Genomic DNA, 20,985 nt, shown 5'->3' with positions numbered 1-20,985 from the left:
CAGCCCCTAGTAATTTGGTCAACCTCAACTAAATCTCTGCTCGGTCTGAATATTGAGTGCCCAGTAGTGACTTCTGAAGTGTTTGTTCAGCTTGATGCTGCTAAAGTCCATACAGAAAAAAGCCTACTATTTTTAAGTCTCATTACACAATAGTATGTTGTGACGGCAGAGTACAGAACTTGGACAAGAACCAGTTTCCCTGCTGGGGAGGAATATAGCGGTGGCCCAGGGATGAGGTGCCAGATCCTCAGCTAGTGCAAATTGATGTGGTATCATTTTAATCAATGGAACTGCATTCTTTTACATTCCTGAAGATCTTGTGCTTATATGTACGTTGCAGAGTTTGGATTTTCCTCCTTGTAAGCAAATACAGAACCATAAACTGGAAAATGTGGGGTTTATGTTACTGCATATGACATAACTATGCTAGATGCATTTATCTCTTTAGACAGTGAAATCTTTGTATCCCAGTCACAGCAGCACATGTAATCAGAAAATTACACATAGCATCATGGTCTGCTGTGATACTATACTTGCCTCTGACAGTATTCTGGGTTTGTATGTTTTAGGTGGGGTTCCCTACAAAAATATTCTCATGGAAATCTCTGTATTTATTACACGAGTGAAGCGAGAGGGATTTTGATTTTTGGTACTTAATTACTGACGTTGATCCTTTTCCAATTGCTCTAATTTTCAAGAAGTTAAAGTTAATTTCTTTACTTTTGTATTAGGTTTAAAACACTACAGTTCATGACCATGAAATGTAATCTAAATATCAACTGTAACTCAATCTGAATTATGTTAGCAAATATCTAGAGGTCATTGTAGTATACTCCACTAGCAGTTAAAATTAACTTCTGTCAAAGCTAACTACATTTCCTAAAAATAAATTTTATCCAATAAAGTCCTTGGGTTTTTCCCCTCTTTTATTTGAATGGCAACCACAGACTACTTTAATTGCTTTGTAGATGCACTCAGAATTTACTGCAGCAGCAAGTTGGAGAGAAAATTGTGAACAAGAATTGGAAATTGCAGGCATTTTTATTGTAAATAGTTTGACTGAAAAGATGGTTAAAATCAAGTAGAATGAATAACATATAATTTGATGGACAATAAAATATTTACCATCACATGCTGCAGCTGTCTTTAAGGGACATAAAATGTAATTCATTCATACTGTAATCATGCTGCAGAAGTTTGCAATCTGCACCTTATGGATCACAATTACCTTTAATAGTTTTTGTAATAATTGTAGCTGAGTATATCTCCAATAAAGTTATGGTCTGTTCACCTTGTATTGTCTTTTTGCTTTTGTTTTTAGGTCCTCTTTATCTTTCCATAAATCTTCTGGAGTTTACAAAAACTTACTTCTTAGTCTCAATCTAAATAAAAAAAATAATTTGTGAAAACTTTATTTCTTGACATTGTTTAAAGACAAGTCTGCTTGTCTCCTTCCTCTGATGAATGAACTGTCTTCATAGCTGTGTGAAGACTCTTAAGGGACACTTGGGTTAAAAATGATGGTGTACATGCTACAATTTGATCCCTGTGTTGACCATTATACCTGCAAAATTTCTGTTGGAGCTGGGAAGCCCCAGAGCACAAGGGTTCAGTAACACAGGTTTGGATAATTCAGCACATTTTAAGAATAACATGTTAATATTAGCTAATAGTCTCAACATTAATAACACTGATTTTAATTATTTTTCCCATTTGTTTTCCATTAGTATTTCACTTATCCCAAATATTGAAAGCATGCTTGTAGAGTGTTCTGCTTGGCACACCAGTGTCACGTCTATGTTTTACAGAGACGAGGCAGACCTGCCAGTCAAAGATCAGGAGTCTTCCTTTTTGAAAACTTCCTAATGCAGCAGTTTGTTTCTTGGCATCTGCAATGGGCAACTTCTACTACGTGTTTTGTCGTAAGTTCTAGAGAAAAGCCTGCTGAACTGCTGATAGGCATGGCGGTACCTTTTTCTGGGACTTGGAGGAGGGCCAAATCACCTGTCTTTCAACAGTGTCAGTTTGTTCCTTGTCTCAGCTGTAACGAAGCAAGCAATTCTCAGCTGAGAATCCTGAGGAACCTTGTGGATCTTCTGTGGCTTTACAGCTCTTTTTCCCCCCCCTCTAGGTTCCACCCTGACACTGGTGGCACTGGTGGGTAAGTCTCTTTAAGGTCCAATGTATAGGCTAGTAAGCCATAGTAGGGGGTGACAACACAGCGCTCACCCCCCAAGTTCTAGGAAGTGGGTCAAATCGGAAATCTTCCTTTCCCCAAATCTTCTACAGGAAAATAAGCCTGAAAAGAATAATTAAAAAAAAAAAAAAATAGTTGAAGATACCATTCTCTATCTTACTGCTCATTGTGGAGGAATGAGATGAGGGCTGGCCGTCTAAACTTGAGTCTCAAAGGAAGTGGTCCATCTTTTGCTCGGTAGTAATGTGAAGCATCCAGAGTTCTCCAGAAAGTCAAAGTGTAAAATCAATAAAGGTTCTGCTTCAAAGGCAGGTGACTGCCTTTTTTTGCCAGTATGGGAGCAGCACCTACTTACTGTAGATTTTGAGTACAGCTTATTAGCAATGGTCTTGAAACTGCATAGCATAAAATAAAGATCCTTTTGGTTTAAGGTGCTCAGAATGCAGCAATGACTGGGTGGTTCATGCCCCTCAAAGAAAAATCAGGCTTGACTTAAAAAGAAGAATAATTAACTTTAGTAAAGCTATAACATCAAGACACAAATTTTCAGGACAGTTACATTTGTCATCCTGACAAACCTCAGTGGCCACTCTAGGAACTGGGAATACCTCTATCTGAAGAAGAGTTTACAGGTACTGTTTTCTCATGTCCTTACCGTAAGAATAAATGTGTTTCATAATTGTATCAAGAGAGCTAAGATATGTATTTGGTTAGCTGCTTTTCTTCTTAAGTAAAACCATACAGAAAAAGGAATTTGGGTGAAAACTGAGGGGAGTAAGTTTTTGAATATGCTAGCCCTTAAAAGAGGTAGTAACAAAGCTAATCAACGTCAAGTCCAGGAACAGTGGAGCAGATTTGGTGCTTGGCTGGGCTTCCCTTAACACTTCTGCTAGAGTCCAGGTGCAGGATCTGTTCCTTAGAGGAAATCTCCATGTCAGTGGACACAGGCAGTACTGACATGTAAGCAGGTTTTATTTTCTCATAGCTGTGATTATGTCCTTCCTTATTGTAGAATTTGAACAATACTTTCATTTTGGTGAGTAAAATAACAAAGGACCTTACGTACGTTATGAAAACAGTATCATTTACTTTGCAGCTTAACCACCTCCACTTACCTGGCTTATGTTCTTTCTTTTTTTTTTTTTTTTAACATTACTTTATACATATTTTATTGAAAGCCTCATGCTAACTCTTAAATTGAAGTAATTTTCTTCTGATAACTTGAAAATTTCCTGCAGTTTTGAGTTCCTGTCCAGCTCCCACTTGAAGTCACTGGGAAGACATCCACTTGGTCTCTGTAATTTGTGTGCATTTGAACTTAACGCAAAAGTCCTTCAGATATAAAAAGCGTAAATTCCAGATGTCAAGTGAAAGTTGAGAAACGTAGTGATGTGGAAAGGCAGCCTTTTCTGTTTTGCTTCTATTTTTGAGGCTCTTACGTAAAAAGGGTAGCATGTTTGCCAGCTACCTACTTCTGAGATAGCCCACCTATTGTGGTGAATATCCAACCGCTTGCTCCATTTTTCTTTTGCCAGGTGGGCCAGATTTAGAGGGGAGGAATGAGGGCAATCTTCCTCACAGCTTTTATTAACATCTAGGATGCTTCAGCTAACTCTAGGCATGCACTCTGCAGAGAGCTGCATCTGGGCTCACTCCCACGCATTTCTTCTGCTTTCAGTGGAGCCACGTCGGCAGCCGCAGGGCACCATTTGGTTTTCCTGCCCTTAGATCACCCTTTCAACATGAGGTGAGTTGAATGAGAGAGAGGCCCCTTCCTCCCCACCCAGGGCTGGCACTCAGTTGATGAGGTGGATCCCACACTGTAGCTTGAAGCTGGAAATGTTTGTTCAGGGTAAGCGATGGGGCAAGGAGAAGAGATTTCACCTAGCTGCAGCATGGCCAGGGAGTCGCTAGTTGCTCCAGGGTCACGTTTATCTCTTGCCAAGGTGAGGATGACCCCTCTTTACTGCCACTGGGCCTGAAGCAGGGGCATGGGTATGAACTGTTGCAGCTGTTCCAGCATTTGTAATAAAATGATGCTGAGTTTGTAGACTTCACTTACCTAACTGAACCACTGAGCTACAGGAGGGGACTGCAGGATCACCAGTCCAGTCTTCAACTATATATTCTTTTAAGAAAGTAGTTTTCATGGAAGTACTTGAATGGCACTTTGCCATCAATTCTAGGTTTTTAACTTTGTTTTATAGATGAGAATCTAAGTAACACAGAGGAGCAGTGCTATGGCTGTATGACTTGCCTGTTGCACAACTACTACCATTAGCACAAGCGCCAGTGAACACAGGTATTGTTAAGCATAGACATCTCCTTCTGTGTTCTTATACCGCAGTTGTCTATGCCAGCTGTTCTTGCTTTCATGTATTCACTCTCCAGTCACCTGAATTTAGGCCAGACCCCGGTGTCTGAACAAAACCCTCCCTGCATTCAGTCAAGCCTCAGTATCTTGATAGCTACGATCTGCCCTATTCTCACACATCTATAGCAATTAATAGTATTTTGCAGCACCAATTTTAAGTTAAGAAATCATTGCTTTCAGGGTGATTCTAGCTGGAATAGCAGGGCATTATGTTCCTGCCAGCAACACTCATCACCTTCCTCCCAGCTTTACTTAGTACATGTGCTCCAGGCAAAAGAGATCTCATTATACAAACAAGTATGGCACAGGCAGCCGTACTCCCTGTCTGGCCAACTGGCTGCTGTGCAGGGCTGTGCCAGCAAAAAAGCTCACTTAAAACAAGGGCAAAAGTTCCCAGGACTCTGCCTCCACAGCGGTGGTGGAGATGGGAAGGGATCTATGGAAGATGTAGTAACCGTTTTTTTCCTGGACCAGTGCCTGTGCTGGGCTTTAAAAAGTTGCCCTTTCTGTGGAATCCATCAGCTAGAAGGGTTCCCGCACTGAGCACCAAGTGCTGCCTGCCGTGGAGGGCCGAATTCCCAAAGAGCACCGCTGTCCCCAGCAGGTACAGCAAGGAGGAGAAGGGCAATTCAGACCTTCCTGACCCACCTTGCAGAGCTGAGTCAAGCGCACGTCCTCGTGAGTGTGCATTGCAAGGGTACTCCTTATTTTACTCAACATTTGGTTGCAAGCCACTAAATTAGTGTAAAATAACCATACAGCAGCCTCTGTGGAGGATTTCTTGTAATATTGGTTTATTGGCAGTTTAGCTGAGGTGAAGGGTTACTTCATGCAGCAGCTAAATAAATCGTAACAGCCTACAGTACGTGGGCTGCAGGAACTAAACTAAACATGAGTATGTAATCTATGCTAGATATATAGCAGCTGCTGTTTGTATAGGATACGGTGTGTTGATGTGTGTCAGAAAATCCCAGAAACTGCAGTGATTGAGGCAAGGAGTGATGGGGGACCTGCATAAACACCTGAGATGTGTCAACAAATAAAATTGTAGGCTGGAAATATTTTGGAAGAAATGCCAAGATTCAGAGCCACCTCAGATATAGAAAGGGAACAGACCTGGGCAACTTGGCTCTTAAATCAGCTCCCCAGAAAGGGGAGGGCATCGTGGAGGAGGGCTGGGCAATGGCGAAAATGGGCAGAGCCAAAGTTCACGTATTCCAGCATCGAGTTTTAAGGCGACAGCAGGACATGTGGGAGCTACTGAGAAGAAGAAACTAAGCGAAGTAGAGTCTTACAAGAAGCAGAGGTTGACCTTGGCCATCAGGTACTGCAGAAGTCACTTACCAGTTTTTGCCATTTCCAATAAACTGGAAGTTCAAGTATCCCTGAACTTAGTCCTCTGAGGTCCAAAACAAGTCCTGCGGTCCAGGGGCCATCTAGCCCTGAACGTTGCCTCTTCCTGCAACAGTGTAGAACTTGTGACTTTGCGTGTCACCCCTGTGAGGACTCCACGTCATAACTACAGTGGCGAAAACTCTGCCTTGTGTCCAAAGCAGGCTTGTGGTGAGAAGAGCCGTGGTCTGCCCGCTGTGCCAAACAGGAAAGGTACGGTTTCTGTGCCAGCCATGCCACAGACAGGAGGCATGGTAGGGTTGTGTTTGATAGGTGGGAAACTGGTTTTGCTGTTAGAGAGAAGACTGTAGTTGTGGCCGCCTGACATCACTCGGCTTAAAATCCCCTGCTGTTTTTCACCTTCTTGTGATTGCTCACCTTGAGAGCTAGGTTTGCTCATCCCCTGCATTGGCACAGTCTTCTGTCTTTTTTGAAAAAGCATCTCTGCCCTGAGCCTTCACCAAGATAACATGTTTGAAAACTAGAGAAAAGCAATTGCAGCTAAGGGTTTCAGTTGTCTGGTTGAAGTCCAATAGGCAGCAGTAAGCACATTGGTGGTGACTTTGAGGACAGTTTTAAGCTTTCGACTGATTTTCTTGTAAAGCTAAACCGAACCTCACATTCAGAAGTTGATTCCACACTGTCATCAAAGAGGGTCTGAAAAGGTCCTTAGTGAGACCAGGCTGGAGAGATTTGGGGCTCACGCGAGGCCACAGGAGACTACTTCGGCAATTACAGCAAGCATGAAGAAGCAGATGAAGCTGCGATTGCAATCAACTGAGGAACACATTTCTTAGCGATGTCGGTAACAGCAGTCTTTGACGGCCAAGTTCTGACTGGGTCAATGGCCTAGCCATAAATCCATGCATCTGCCTGATTTTTCTCTAATGTTGCGTTATTTGGGGAAAATTTCACCCCGTTGCCCACCACAGAGCTCTCTGGTCGGTGGGCTCCCATTGTCCCATGGTTTCCTGGAAGTGCAGCTGGGGTTATCTTTGGGGAATCTGAGCGGTGCGGCGTGACGATCCTGGAGACGGAGCCTTCGAGCCTTCTGCTCGGCTCCCTGGGCAGCCAGGGGCTGCACCGCGGGGAGGCTCGTCCCCGTCCCTGACCCACGGCCGGAGGGCTGGAGCCCAAGGCTGCAGCTTGGCCCTATGGTCGGGACCGCTCACTGGTGAGGGTTACCGCAGGGATACCCCGAATCAGCGCGTGTCCCGCCACGGCTGCCTATGCACCTCCCTCGCCTGTAACTGGGGTTATGCCTTTTATATTATGCTCCTGAGACCTGGGTATAATTTTCTCCACTCCCCGTCCCCAGCCATCTCTTTCGACTGTCAGTGTTTATAACCGCCGTGCGCAATTACTCTCCTCCCCTAACCCCTGCTCCACCCCAGAGGCAGCTGTATTTCCACAGCGAATGAAGCAATTCCTGTATGTACGATTTTAAAGTGCTTCGGGACCCTTTGGGAGAGAAGGTGCTATTGTACAAGTACAAGATATTATTAAAACAGGAATCTGGGTAATGGGTGATAAATTTTGATACTGTATGTTTAATATAATATGATGGTTGTAAATCCAGTGAATTACCATAGGTATTTGCTGCGCAGTGTGTTTATGAATTGTTTGGGCAGGTGTTTTTCAAGTCCCAGTTTTCACACGAAATGTGAATTATAGGACAGTTTAATAATATTCCTTACTAGACTCCAATATGCCACAATTAGCTGCAGAAATGTTATCACCTGATGGCTGAGCTTGGTCGCTGATTGAGTTCATGTATAAGAAGGTAAATGAAAAAAGCAGCACAGAGAAAAGAGATCTGCAGAAGTAAACTTTTAGATCTGTCTTTGATCTCTTACAAGCAAATATCTTTTAAAGCTGCAGAAATCAATAGTTTCGGTATTGTCCAACTGTATTTTACATGTGCTTCCATATAGGTTAGAAGCAGTTTATTTTGATTGCAATAATGAAATAGTTCTCTAAAAGTTTATATTCAATAGTTATGCTATTAATATTTATTGATGTGAAGGGATAGCTGTACTGCACATGTTATTTGAATCAAACTGTGCTGGATAGTTTTTAAATCAGATCCAAAATAATGTAATTCAGGATTACATAGGGTTGGAGTTTCTTATTTTTATTTTTTACTGACTTCCACATAAAAAAGACTTATAAGACCTTGAAAAAACGTTTCCCTTCTCTGAAGACGAGAGAAGTGCTCTATTTCACTCTTCCATCTGCTTTTGTACTATGAGCTGAATCTCATCCTAAGCTGACATTATACCAAGCAGCACAGCAGTAAACTATCTGGAGGCAGGGCCAGGTAGAGATTTTAAAACTTAGCGACTGAAGAACACAACTTCTCTATCACTGTCGGATTTTGTGAGTGTAAATTGGGCTGTTATTAGTTTTATTAAAGCCTCTCGCTGGTGTTCTTTGGGGTGTGGAGCCCTTTGCTTTTCACGTAGGTGTTTGCAGCTCCGGCGGGTTTGCCGTGACTTAGGCACCTCCATAGCTGTTGCTGGCACCTTCCAGACGAGTGAGGCTGGGGGCCAGGTTTCGGAGGTGCTGCGCTCCCAGGGCGGCTGAAGGTGCTGGGCATCGCCGCCCGCCTCTCCAAGCCCCATCCCACCACGGCTCATGCCTCCCTGAGCGCCCGGGAGCTCAGCACCGCCGGGATCAGGCCCAGCGTTGAGCGTAGCTGGATCTCACTAGCGCGATGTTACAAGCTGGTAGCTCGGATGGAGGTTTACTTAAACGTTTTCTTTCCCCTTGACTGGTGTAAGAAAGGCGTCTGCAGCTCACCCCCCTCCCCGCGCCATGCCTTGTGTATGTGTAAAAGCTGCCCTTGGCCCCAGATGATATGTTTGCATTTCATAATTAATGCTGAACTCGACTTGAGGCAGATACCAAAGGACAATTTTTTAAACAGATGTTGCAGGTCACTTGTAAGTTATTTGTCAAATAAGTTTCAGAGCGCAAGCCGCTGCTTTTGCCATTGTAACCAAAGGCGTATGCTGTTCAGCAGCAGTAATTACAAAGCCAGGGCAACGCAGGGAAAATTCATCTTATTTAAAAGTGTTTTAGTGTCACCAAACAGCTTGCTATGCCATTAGGCAAGTTTTGCTAGACACGTTCAAGTTGAGGGTTTTAATTTGTTTGAAGTATTCTCTAAAACAGAATTATGTTGGAGTTTACATAAAATGAGAGAATGACATGAAAAGTTTTAACTTAAGCAGCAAAATATAAAGGCTAATCTTATTTAAAAGTAATATGTGTGTCTTGATTGAGTGCCCAGATACACTCAACTGGGACATTTTAGTGGAATCGGTTCTAAGCTGTTACACTGAGTTATACAGAGTAGGTTTTCCTGAGCTCACATTGCCAGACCTGAAATACTCTTGTGGCTGCATTTAATAAAGAAACGAAAGTCTTGGGTAAGGGGATATGATTTTTTATGACAGAAGGAATGCAAATAACTTTTAGTCTCATTGCCTAGACCGGGTTTGGTCTGATTTGATGGAGTTTAATAATGACTTATAACCTGTGCTGACAATGTGCAGACCCGCACAACGTCATTTAACTCATTTATTCTGCTTGCTGTAAAAACAAAGAGATGGCAAATAAATATATGGAAAGTTCATTGTTTGTCAGAGGGCCCAAGCCAAAAGTTTTCAGTGACCTTTTAAAATATGGTCCCAGGCTAGTACTAAAATGTCTGTCACTCAGCGCACACACTTGCACAATTTGGCCTTTTAACCCGTGCATCTTGTTTTTCTCTCTTTCAACTGGTTGTATGAATTTCAAATCAGCTGCAGCTATTTAAGTTTTTGCATTGGAGGATTACTGTAAATTGCAGTCTGACAATTACAATGTACAGCGCACAGGAGAGTTATTAATGGATAGGCCTACTGATGGCCTTTCAGCGCTGACGAGGGCCTGGTGTTCTTCACCCGTAATTAGATCCAGTGGTCGGGGTCTGCGTGGATGAGGCAGAGGAGGGGGTCGGCCGTGGAGCGCCGCTTTATCAGAGGAAGATATCAATTGATCAGAGATAGTTACTATCGGCAACGTCTAAATCTCTAATTCACCTTCTTCTTAATGACTTGTATTGGCTTAAGAAGCTAAGTTATTTGACAGCACGGAGCTCGGCTGACAAAGCCGCGCAGGTGGTTTTAATAGAGGATTTCTGTTGCTTGAGATTTCACTAAAGACGGAGCAACAGTTCAACAGACACAACAGAGGCCAGTAAAAACCCCGGTCTGCTGCTCTGCTCACCGAGGATACCAGCGGGGCTTGGGCTGCAGCGAACCACCGCGCCCATTTACGCGGCACTTTTTTCCTTTGCAAACCCCGCACGAGGGTTTTCTCTGAGGTTTCTCTATTTATTTTAAGGAATTAATCTTACGTGGGCATAAATTATATTTGACAAATGAAAACCCTTGGCGGGGGGTGGGGTGGGGGGGGGAATTCTTTTTTGTACTGCCCTATGAAAAACATTTTCCAGAACATAATGTTTCTGAAAAATTAAATATGCTTTTTAGGACCAAGAGAGAGTCCAATGCCCAGGAAGAACCAGTAAGCTTTGTAAAAGTTGAAGACAATGACCGTTTACCATTGACAAACCCAGAAAATAAACTCACTGCAAGCCAAGTGCTTAGATTAGATACGGCATCATGAATGAAAATTTCAGCTTTTTAATAAAGTAACCCAAGAGGCAACAGTTTTGTGCTTAGATTATCACAGTGTAAATCCAATAAGAGATGGGCACCTAACTCCCCAAGGTGCTGCTGATCCAGCCCTGATCCTTTCTAGAAGGATTGCAACCACCTGCCAGGAAATTTTCCATGCAGTAAAGCTTGTAGCCAATCTGATGTCCACAGTATATCCCAAAGGTGGTGGTGGTGGTTGTTGTTGTTATCATCATCATTATTATTATTATTATTATTATTATTCAGATTATGTATACCTATGGCAAACATAGGTTTGAGTCTGTTAAGGCTTTTTTTCAGGGTAAACATTTGTTTCAAATCTTGTTCCAATCTCTTAACACATACTGAAGTAAAATCTAATTGAGTAGATCACTGGCATAGGCAGAGCTTTCTGTTGTTGTTCTTGAGGGAGAGCTCAAGAGAAAAGCAGGTCTGTGAGACTTTGCATTTTAGCCTTGAGTGGAAACATATTTATCAGTACAAAGCATGCTTTTCTAAGCCATTCTGGAACTAGCAAAACTGATGGACCTGTCTTCTGGTTTCACTACCAGGTTCATGACCTCACTCCCAATACCCCTTCTGGGTTGGTGTCACAGTTTCTACTTGTAAGCACTAATTTGCCATTTGTACTTCCACTGAACTCGCAACCCATCTCTGTAAGGTACATCTTTGCAGCTCCTACCGAGGTCAGGGACTACTGGCCTGAAGTGAAGAATAAATACACTGCGCACCTGTAGCGTGCTGTTATCTCAAGGTCACGAAGTGCCTTCACAACTTGCTGATTATGGTTTATAAAACTCTGAGTGTTATCCCTGTCAGAGGAGAAAACAAAGGCAGAGGGAAATAAGTAACTCTCCCCAAAGCAATACATTTTTAAATTTGTGATTTGCTCAGCCAGTGATTTACGCTGAGCTAGAGCAGGGATTGAAATCCTGATCCTTTGATGCTGATATTGAGAGTCCCGTTGGCTTCAGTCTTGTCAGGAGCTCACCGGCATGTATTTTTGCTTTACATGAGGAGAGCATACAGGAGCCGAAGACACGGATGATTTACCACATAATTATAAACTTTCCTCATTAAAATGACAGATATTGTTTTGGACCTGACTGAGCTAGCTAGCTGGGGTGTCAGTGTCATCCTGAATTGACTGTGGACGTACCAGCAGAAGGGGAACTGGAGAATGGTGCTGAGGTGGAAGGCTGCTTCTCTGTACCATGAAGCAAAGCAAAAGCATGGTGATACCAGTTGTCTTCAACCCAAAATGTACCTATTCTGCCATGGACAATGAGGGATGTCCAACTAGTCCTTTTTGGAACAGGTGTGTAGGTCAGCTATTTGCTGTGTTTTTATTTTATAGCTGTGTGTGCTTATGCCCTTAGACTTCTGCTCTTTGTGTTTGAAGTTACGTTGTGCAGGGAAGGTTTCTTCACTCATGTTTGTAGAGTAACCTGCACAGTGAAAAGCTGTTACTGACATCTTTGGATGCTATTATTTATTCACAAATGACTAGCAATGGTGGGGGCAATAAGCAGTGTGGCTCTACAAGATCCCGGTGTACCACAGAAAGGTGTTTTCCTCCTATCCCATGTCTTCTGTGAGCTGCCAGGTATTGGTGTTGGGGCAGGCCTGATTCTCTGCCGCGCTGTCTGCAGCTACGTGCCAAATAGGCAAAAGTTAAACTCTCGCTGAGGAAGACTTTGGCACCAAGAATCAAGCACAATCCTTTCTCTTGCTGTAAGTCTGTCTTTTTTATTATTTAATTTTCTTTTAAGTATGGGTTGGAATGTTTCAATTACTTTATTTTACTTTACCTGCGTTCAAGGACTTGCTGAAAGAATCGTTTTGGATGCAAAGAGCAAACCTTGATCACTCAGCCCTCAAAGGTGACAGTTTTGGCACCTTTGGAGGGTTCAAAGCAGGGGGGCCACATTCTTTGCTCTTGTAAAAAGGGGAACCTCTGCTGACTCAGTTGAGCTCTGTTCATTTACACAGAGAAGATAGGGCCCAATGGTTTGCTTTATAATGGTTTCCATAAGAGACATCTCAGCTCAGTCCCTGTAATGGTCGGTGTGGTGTGAATAATGGCCAAGCTGTTAGCAATTTTGAGCAAGCCTGTTAGCACCATGATCTGATCAGCTGAGTTTTGCAGAGAGACATCACTGAGCCGTTCTCTCGCTCACAGCTGCATTGCTCTTGCAGTTCGCGTCTTCCTACAGGGCAGGGTAAGAGGGGAGCTGCTGGTATTAGGTAACTCTTCCCCCTTTTGCAGGCCAGCGAGGACTGTGCCCCACCACGTAACATTTCGATTCAAACATGCTTATTCAGTTCAATGACTTTGAAGGTAGTTGTTTTCCTGCTTAACACCCATTAGCTGATGACATTGGGGTAAGCTGGTCAAAAGAGGGTACATGGTAGGTGACCTTATTCTACCAGTGTGCCCGTGAATCAAGTCCAAAATATGATTTTTTTTTTGTGCATTGGAACATGTATCTATACCTCATGTTTCTTCCCCAAGTAAAAAATTTTACTAATTCAATCTTTAGTGTATATCTATCTACCTATCTATCTAAATACACACACTATATATATGCATATATGACTTGCATGTCAAGCCATCTGACAACATAGCAAAGAATCGATTCCACAGCTTCTGACATGAAGCACTGCTGCAAAAAGCATTATAATGAATAACTGACTTCTGTCTTAGTGGTGCCTTCATCTTTTTATTCCTTTTTAAAACAAAGTCTGTTTTGACTGCTTTGCTATACTGTTAACAGACAGATACACTCAAAATGTTGGCAGTTATGTTCAAGGCTGGATTAATACAGGTTTGTTATTTTACTAGCATATCCAAAGGCAAATACTCCTACTGGACTCCACCCTTCAGCTGTGAAGCAGGTTGTAAATCAGTCCCTTTTTTGTTGTTTTTAAAGTAGTTTAGGGGCTTTAAAATGGTATTTAACATTATTACAGTCTGCTTGAATATTGTACAATTTCTAACTATTTCTTCTTTTTTATATCCACTTTCCTGCCACTCAGAAGCTTCTAAAGAAAACAATGCAGTCACTACTAATGCTAAAGTGTAGCAGAAGTGCTTATAACGTTCTTAATGACTGTTGTCCCCCAAGTATTTAGGTGCCATAATTTTTAGCTTGCTAAAAATCCCCAACGTTTAGAGAGCGAAAGAACGAAGGCCAGGTTTTCAGATTTTGTCCCTTTGTCTTTGAGGCTGGAATGGGTAAATTTGTCCTTGCTTCTTTCCCTAGGAAAGCTCCTCTAGGTGCACAGCCAGCTGTCCTTGTCGTGGTGCTGCCCTCCTTAATGCAGCACTAAGACTATGGAAAAAAATATTCTGTGTCTGGAAATATGGAAGGAAACGGCTACTGGGTCAGGAGCCAGAAGTTCTGATGCTAGCACACGTTCAGCCACATCCATCAAGCACTCCGTGACCTGTGAAAATTATATCCTAAAATATCCCTGTTCATTTGTTTCTATTTTGAAATTGTGGCCTCTGGGTTTATTCTCTTCCCTCAAAGTCAGAGCAACGTAATCTGAATGCTGGAGGAAACGGTTGTTTGAGCTGATCTTCTTAGATTCTTGACTGATTCTAAAAATAGGGCCCTCCTATCCATTAAGATAAGGCTGAAACGCTGGTGACGTTAAGCACGGCTAATAGCTTTGGTGTTCTGGTCTGCAAAAAAATGTCCATCCTGTCTGGCAGAGACATTGCGTCTGTCTGGTCTCTCAGACCTGGGTGAGAGCCTCCAGTCTGTCAAGTGTCACCTCCCACCACGTCCTCGCAGCTACTGTCCCCAGAGGGAGGGACGTACGACGTTTCGGAGCTCTTGTGCTAAAGCTTGTGTACCCCGGAAGACAAATCTGCTTCTACCTCACCTTGTCCTCTTCTGATTTCACGTCCCTGAAACCCCCCGTGCCGTTGGTTTCCATTTTCTTTGCAAGGCTCCCCTTACCTGGACTCCTGCTGGACGTCGCGTTCCCCTTCGCAGCCTGCCCCTGCCCTGGGGAGCGTCCGCCGGAGTAAGGCAGCGTGGTGTGCTGGGGAGCGCTCAGCCTCGCGGAGCGGCATCTGTGTGCAGCGTGCTCTGCAACCCCACGGCTGCTGCCTAGGTCGGAAGCGTGTTTAGAGCTTCCCAAATGTAAGGAGTAAAAGGTGAAAAAAATTACGATTTTTCAGTCCCTGTAAGCTAACTACTGTGTAGATTGACATCCGACCTTGCTTTCCTGCCCTCCTCTGCCCCCCCAGCGCTAGCAGCGGTGTTTGCAGACTGCACGCTGAGCCGGGCGAGGGAACTATCCCCATCGCAGCATATCTGTGCTTATTTTTCTGTTTTATGGTCACGTCAGCTTTCAGCTGGGTCAGGTTCCTCACCTGACCTCCCGCATAACTTCAGGAGCACTGGCACCAACACGAGGGAGAAGGCAGGGCTGCTGAAGGCGGGGGAAGCAGGGGCCGACACCAGTCGCTGCTTCCCCTGGTTGCAAGCTGCTGCCAGGCCGCCGGCCGTGCGCTCCCAGCCCATGTGTCCCATCACGCCGACCATGGGAGCGTCACCGGGACCAGCTCCTGGCCCGGTGCTGCGGTTACTTGAGGAGGCAATGTGTCTGCGTGCGGCCACACGGTCCCAGCACAAGGAAAGCGTGGGAAATGGACGGCGATGGGCAGGAGATGGAGAGCTGGGACGCTGCTCTCGGGAGCTGTTGGCGGCTGGGTCAGACTAGGTGTGGTGTGAAACCGAGCCCACGCAGAGGCGCACGGATCAAACATGTTCATGTCAGACACAGCAAGCGTTTAGCAGTTTACTTCGGTGGTGAGATAGAAGAAGTTTACTTAATACTTCTGGAAGATATCAGTCTGTGTGCTGTGGCTCGCTGCCGCTCACCTCCTTCCCCATCTGCTACGTGCACGCGCGCACACTCGCGCTCACACACACACACACACACACACACAATGGCTTCTTTGTTGGCGTGGAAAAATGCTCCACAGGGAGCTGCACATCCCAGAACGCAGCTCTGTTTGCGTCTAGAGTCATGATGGATCACTGTGGGGAACCTTAAATCTCTGCAGCTCTCAGATCTCTATCAAAAATGGGGGCAGCCGGAGTATGCTCCATTTAACGCAAACTACATGCATAGCTGGATTCCTTACCACCTTGTCAATGCCACCCCCAGCTGCCAAGGTCTGAGAGCCCCTGAGTCTACTGAAACCAAAGGGAGGTGAGGATTTTCTTTGACTTGGATGCAGGTTTTTTAAAGGGAACTTGGGAAATAATTAACACATAATTAACCTGTGGAACTTTCTGCCAGGAAGTATTACTGAGGCCAACCGCTCTGCAGGGTTAGGAATTTATATGAATAATAAGAGGTCTAAAGTGGAAAAGGTATCAGCCTTCAAAGTAGGGAGGACATCATTAACCAAAATGAGTTAAGGAGATGGTTTTCTTATGGATAAATTATTTCCTAGTGGTCTATTATGGGATGTCTCGTGCCTTCCTATGAAGCCTCCGGGAATAGCTACTGATGAAGACAGTAGAACACCGGTCTGATCCACTCTAGCAAGCATGTTTCCTATTAATATTCAGTATTGCAGATGTTGTGCTCTAGAGCTAACAAAGCAGCACTCACCCTGCTTCCTACTGTGCTCCAGGAAAGAATTGCTTGTCCAACCGATTTAAAAAATATATCTTATTTGATCCCAGATCTGTCACTCTTGTAGATTGCCATTATTTGAATGATTCATTGTCACTTCATCTCACTGGCAAGTTTGAAATGAAAAAATACATATGGAGGAAGCCAGTCTGTTTAGGGAGTAAACTGCATAAGGGTGGGACATAAAACTGTCAGAGCAGGCCAGACTGAAAGGCCACCCTGCCCAGGATGCACCTTTGCAGTGGTCTATAGGTGTCTGAGGAAAGAGTATAAGCAATGGAGTAAGTGTAGAGTTATCCTTCCTGGTAGAGCATCTCATTGTGGCACTTCATGTCCTGTGGACTCCTGGAGCTTAAGGCTGCCTCCCCACCACAGGGCTTAATAGCCACTGACGTTTTTTATTCCTTCTTGAATGCTTTTTATATTTTGGCCTTCACTACATGCTGTGGCAGGGACATCCAATGTTGTAATTACACCCTGGGTGAGAAGGTGCCTCCTTTTGGTTGTTCTGAGCTTGCTTGGCCCCCTCCCATGGGGTAGACAAGAGTGAACAGTCATTCCCACAAGTTGTTATGGCCCCAGGGGCATCTCTTACACTTTCTCTCTCCTGCCTTCTCCCAGCTTATCATCCAGCAGATCCTAAGACGTCTCAGAGCCTCTGGTTGCTCCTTTACTCACCTCATCCTCAGAAGAGCTGAAGCACCTCTTCTCAGATGGGCTCAGCAAGAGATACTGAGGCTTAGAAATATTTCTCTCTGTTTTGCACCCTGTCCCAAAAGCAGTAGGTTTGACTTCCTTTTCTCCTTGTCCTAGCAACAGATCTAAGTTTTTGTTATCTACTTTCTCTGTAGCATTTGTGATGTTACACGCTTCTACTGTATGTCTTTATCCTCTCCACCCTCAGCACAGTCATTTCTTTTCAGAGTACCTTTTGCACTGACTGCTTCCATGTATGAAAGTTCAATACACCCTTGCCTTTTACTGCCCTCGATGAACTTTTCTCCAATATGCTTGTCGCCTTCCCTTTTTGCAGTTCTGCTGCATCCTGCTAGAGACTGGGCAGCCAAAACAGCATCAGGGATTTACGATGTGGGGGCACCATGCATTTACACAGGGGGGAGGCAAGCACTGCAGTTGTGTTGTCCTAACTCTAAGATCATGTCTGCTCTCTAGACCGGTGTGAATCCCAGAGCTGATGGTTTCAGAGGACAAACTGCGGTGAGACCCAGTTCTATTTCCTAAATAGTGTTTGAGCCTGCTTAAGGAGCACAGCTCCAGGAACGCTCTGTGAGACAACTCCTTGTGCGTATTTTCTCTCCACTGGGGAAATGAAAAATGATTCTTCTAGCTTTTGCATAAGAATGAAACTATGGCCATACTGGATCAGACCAGAAGTGCATCTTGTCCACAGCCCTGTCTCTCTGATAGTGGCTTGTGGATGCTTAGAGAAAGAACCAGGTGTTATACTGTGATATTTTCTGTATATATTTTTCCATATTATGCCAGTCTGTGGCTTGTAAACTTCTTGGCCAGGAGGTTGCATCTGTTTTGGTTCTCACAGTCCTTGGGGGACCTTTCCTCTGTTCACTTTCACATGGATTTTTTAATACCTTTTATTTCGGCCATTTATTAACCTGCAAGAGGAACTTGCCCTTATCCTTGAAGAACCTAGGTCTAAGGAAAAGCGGCTAAGCACTCTTGGTTTCTGACCTGTTTTTGAAACTCCAGAGTCGTTCGTCTGACAGCCATAACAGTCATTGGCATAATTTCTTTGGAAAGTATCTTTTTCTAACATAGTCTCCTTGTCCATTTGTCTATCCGTGTCAGAAACCCCAGGGGACTGCAGCTCATGAAAGCCCTCCAACCTAGCTGGAAACTAGCAGCCTCAGCGTACTTGCAGACCACAGAGAGGCACAGATCTCGATGGGTTATTCAGCCTTCTGCTGCCATGACTGCACTGTTATCAGTACCCAGCAAGCCAGATGAAAGCTGGCTCCGCTGTCTGCTCAAGTTGCAGTCACACCTCCAGGTTGCAGTATAGACGCCCCCTCTGTCTGAGAGTGTTACACTACACGAGTTCTTCCAGTTATAATAAATTTACAGTGAAATATTAAACACTGGCATATACAGTTTTTTTGGCAAAAAGAAGCAAAAGTTGGAATCTGAATTTAAAACTGTAATGCAACAAGTGAACATGCAGATTTATGGGCTTAACAAACACATACAACTTTTGAGACATGCCTAGCAGACATCATGCTTTTAAAATGTCACAGTTCATGTAGCTGTCACTTCAAACACTAAGGAAACTGGCACTCCCAAAGTGCTAGCAAGCTCTGGCTGGACAGTAACAAGACTCAGAGGTCTAAAATTAAAAACTGTCCAAGAAAACGTAAAACTTCTTAAAGACCTCATTCTGAATGTTTTATACCACACTCCAGTTTGCAAAGAAATGGTTGTCTGATCAGCTAAATAGAAATGAGATGTTTCCACCACACCTTCGGTAGAGGAAACAGAACTGTTTGTAATGGAGCAGCTTCCACGGGGAGCGTTACAAGCCCTGCTGATTGAAGAATGTCTTCTCCTATGAGGTTTACTTGCCTTTCTTTGGCAGATGTCTAATCAGTGATGCTGACGTGTTTTATGCAGTGGCCCATCTGAATGTCACTGATTAATAGGATGTATTCTAGTTCTCCAGTTATCAAAAGCCTCATTTCAGTTCACAAGTCAGATAATTTTTCTTTCTGTTACAGCATTTTAGTAATGTCAGCTTGGAAATCTCATTGCAGCCTGTTTCGGCGAACGAGGTACACTGACCTATTTGAGACCTCTAGTATAAACAGACAAAACTCCCTGGGTTTTGGGACCTGCTGCCCTACTCCTCCTAACAGCAGCAGACAGACACCCCTATGGAAGCAGCTTTCTCCTGCTGAAACGCACCAGATCATTTGATAAATGAACCTTTTTCTTCTGGTGCTCCAGAAAGTTAAAATAAATATCAGAACCCAGAATACAAGAACACATCTTATGAATTCCAAGCAGACTTCACTCTTCAATGAAACATGTTTGTGTTTGAGTTGGGGAACTTAAAAATACAAATTTTCTGGTGAACTGAGACGGGAGAACTCTGGAGTGAATTTATTCTCTGCTAACAGGATACTCTGCTGATGCACGGCATTAAATAATCGTAGGTCAGATGTTTTAAATGTTATTTTCCATATACCTGGGTGTAGTTTTATAACCAGTTGCCCCCTCCTCCTCATCCCAGAAACACACTGCTTGTATTGGATTTTCCTGTCCTTTCCCTTAGGGTTAGTTGTCAGCCAGATCAACTCCCTCATCCAATTGACCTGACCCCCTTGAGTCCTGCTGTGAACACAGCGAGGGACAGGTACATGTGGCTGAGCACGAAGGAAAGCACATCTCGTGTCCTTTCAGCTGCAGGCTCAGTATTACCTTTTTCAAACCTCTGATGCAGCTGCTGGACACTAATTAGCGCACTGACTACCTCGTTCCCTCGATGGCTTCAGTCACGCTTCCAAGCCAAAGGTTTCTATTGGGTATGGTGGGACTTTGCTCTTTGGCTTAATTAGAGCACATAACAGAAGCACAGCTAAGTCTCTTCTATAAATGTGGAACCGGGCTTGAAGCACAGTAGGACAAACAGTTTTGTTGTAGTTTCCTCCTTCTTCTAAGAAGGCAAACAGAAATTAAACAATTTCTTGTCTACCCTTAAAGAACTGAGGACAGCAGTAAGAACCACGATGTCATTGCACTTCTCAGGTTTACTGATCTCCAAACGGCCAGGCTCTTCAAAAAAGGCTTTTAGTTCATGAAAAGTTCAAGGATTTCTCGCTTGTCCATAGAAGGACTGAAATAAGAGATTTTTAATTAAGTTCCAGACTTGTTATCGAATTAGCATACTGTCACAACAGACTGTTTTTGTTTGGAGATTTTTTTTAAATGTGCAGCACAAAACTAAGTAGGGCAAAAAGAAACTTCTTCAAGAAAATGAGGAAAAGAGGACTCTTCAGTCTCTGGGTTAGCAGATCCTTTTTGCTCAGAGTTTGTAACAGGCACATGGCAGGATACAATGCAGTACAGTATTTTTCAAACAATACTAGACAAATACTTGCAAAAAAGTAGTTCTTGCTTCATGCATAACTTTCTTCTCACCTGGGTGGGCAAGGCTCCTTGCTTGTGACTGCAGCTGGAGGTTTACTGCCCAAAACAAGGTAGCAATTTTATCAGCTGAGGACAAAAGGTACACAATCTCAGCTGAACTCAAGGATTTGTGTTTCCTGAAGCAGTTACCAGGAGAGCCCATTGCAGGCTTTTTAACATCTTTCCAGTATTTAGGGCCACTTTCCTCAGACTGAATCCCATGGTTGGATCTTTGGGAACACAGCTGCCAAAACCATGAATTCTCCATGTATGACCACATGTCCTGCATGTCCTTCCCCTTCCAGTGTGTGTGTATCGCAAGCCTCTTGCTTCCAGCCGGGCTGATTAGGTGTGTGGCTAGAGTTGACCGGCTAGTTGGGATGATTTCTTTAATTACTCCACTGGGAAGATTAAACTATTTCCCTAGCTGTGTCCAATGAGCTGGCCATGTATTTGACACCCTCTATTTACAAGGAGATGACAAG

This window comes from Accipiter gentilis, chromosome 25 (genome assembly GCF_929443795.1).
Source record: "Accipiter gentilis chromosome 25, bAccGen1.1, whole genome shotgun sequence".
Classification (NCBI taxonomy): domain Eukaryota; kingdom Metazoa; phylum Chordata; class Aves; order Accipitriformes; family Accipitridae; genus Astur; species Astur gentilis.
This window is presented reverse-complemented; position numbering follows the sequence as displayed.